Raw genomic sequence first — 2446 nt, 5'->3', positions numbered from 1 at the left:
AGCAAGTGGGAAGAAACAGATAACCTATAAAAGGTACCCCAATCAGGCTAACATCAGACTTCTCTGACATTCAAATACTCAAAGATAAAATTTGCCAACCAAGAATACTCCATCCTGCAAGGTTCTCCTTCAGATATGAGGGAGAAATGAAGGCCTCCTCAGACAAACAGAAACTGAAGGACTATGTAAACAACAGACCTTACCTCCAAGAAATATTGAAAGGAGCTCTCATATCTTAAGCTGAAGAGAGAAATATACACAAAGAAATGAAAAAGGAAATAGAACCAACAAAATTATGGACAAAATGGCAGCAATAGACTTTCATGTATCAGTAATCTCTAAATGTAAATGAACTGAATTCATCAATTAAAAGGCACTGAATATCTGGTTGGATTAGGAAACAAAATCCAACTTTCCACTGTTTCCAGGAAACTCACCTGAGTTCCAAAGATAAGCACAGACTCAGATAAAGGGGCTGGAAAACAATCCTCCAAGCAAATGGGACCCAAAGGAAGGCAGAAACAGCCATAGTTATAGCAGACAAAATACATTTCCAGTTTATAAAAAAGAATCAAGAGATAGGGATGGACACTATATAATGATTAAGGGAATATCAGAAAGACACAACACTTATGAATGTACATTCACCAAATGAATGAGCCAAAACATATTAGGCAATTAGCGTCAACTCTGAAAAGGGACCTTGGGAAAAAAATACATTTGTGATAGGGAATGTCAACACCCCACTCTCACCAATGGAAAGCTCAACTACAAAACAAATAAATAAGGACACAATAGCTTTAAACAAAAAATTACACCACATGGGCCTAGTAGACATTTATAGGGTACTGCACCCCCCAACAAAAAACTGAATACACATTCTTCTCAAGTACACATGGAACATTCTCGAGGAGTGAACACATAGGGTCACAACACAAGGATCAACAAATTCATAAAGACTGAAATGATACCAAGCATCTCTTTGACCACAAAGGTATCAAATGAAAAATCAACTATAAAAAGAAAACAGGAAAAATCTCCAATACATGGAGACTGAATAACACACTACAGAAATACTACCTGGTTGATGAGGAAATCAAAGAAGAAATCAAAAAATACCTGGAGACAAATGACAATGAGGACACAACCTGCCAGAACAGCAAGGGCAGTACTATGAGGAAAGTACATAACAATATAGGCACTGAACAAGGCAAGAAATATAGGCAAAAAAGAGCTCAGGGCCTCCCCTGGTGGCTCAGCAGTTAAGTGCTGGGCTGTGAGGCCGCCCGCAGCCTCTGCAGTGCCAGTTCGTTCCCCGGCTGCTGGCGAGGGTCCCACCAAAAAAAAAAAAAAAAAAAAAAAAAAAAAAAAAAAAAAAAGAGTGAGCTCAAATAAATAACCTTATCTCCCATCTCAGGGAACTAGAAGAACAACAAACAAAACCAAAAGCCAACAGAAGAAATAAATAGAATTCAAAAAGGCAGCCCAAAAGACTAATGAAACTAAAAGCTGGTTCTTTGAAAAAATAAACAAAACAGACAATGTCTAGTTAGAATCACTAAGAAAATAGGGAATAAACTTAAATAAATATGATCAGAAATGGAGAAATTATAATAGATGCTACAGAAACTTAGAAGTTAATAAAGTCTACTATGACTATTTATAGGCTAATAAATTCAATAACTTAGAAAAGATGGAAACTTGGAATTATACAATCATCTGTGACTAAATAGGAAGAAATAGAAAACCTGAACAGACCAATCACAAGCAAGGACATTGAAACAGTTATCAAAAGGTTCCCCAAAAACAAAAGCCCAAAGCAAATGGTGTCACAAGTGTGTTCTACCAAATCTTCAAAGGTGAATTAATATTTTTTCTTCTCAAACTCTTCCATAAAATCGAGAATGAATGAATACTTCCAAACGCATTTAATGAGTCCAACACTGCTCTAATACCAAAACTAAACAAAAACAACAGACAAAAAGAAAACTACAGACCAATTTTCCTAATGAACACAGACGCAAAAGTCCTCAACAAAACTGTTGAGGCAAACTAAATTCAACAATGTGTTAAAAGAATTATGTAGCATGACCAAGTGGAATTCAGGGACACAAGAGATGTTCAACATGCAAAAATCATTCAACATAATTCACCACATCAACAAAAAGATAAAAAACATATGATCATATCAATAGGTGCTGAGAAAGGATTTGATAAGATCCAATATACACTTGTTATGAAAATGCTCAAAGAAGTGGGGATAAAAGGAACTTATCTCCACATAATAAAAGTTATATATGACAAACCCATTGCTAATATCATTCTCAATGGTGAAAAACTGAGTTTTTCAACTAAAATCTGGTAAATGACAAGGTTGTCCACTCTTACCATTGATATTCAACTCAGTACTGGAAGCCCTAGCCAGAGCAATTAGGCAAGAGAAGGA

The sequence above is a fragment of the Talpa occidentalis genome, unplaced genomic scaffold (genome assembly GCF_014898055.3).
Source record: "Talpa occidentalis isolate TD23 unplaced genomic scaffold, MPIMG_talOcc4v2.1 talOcc4.15, whole genome shotgun sequence".
Classification (NCBI taxonomy): Eukaryota; Metazoa; Chordata; class Mammalia; order Eulipotyphla; family Talpidae; genus Talpa; species Talpa occidentalis.
This window is presented reverse-complemented; position numbering follows the sequence as displayed.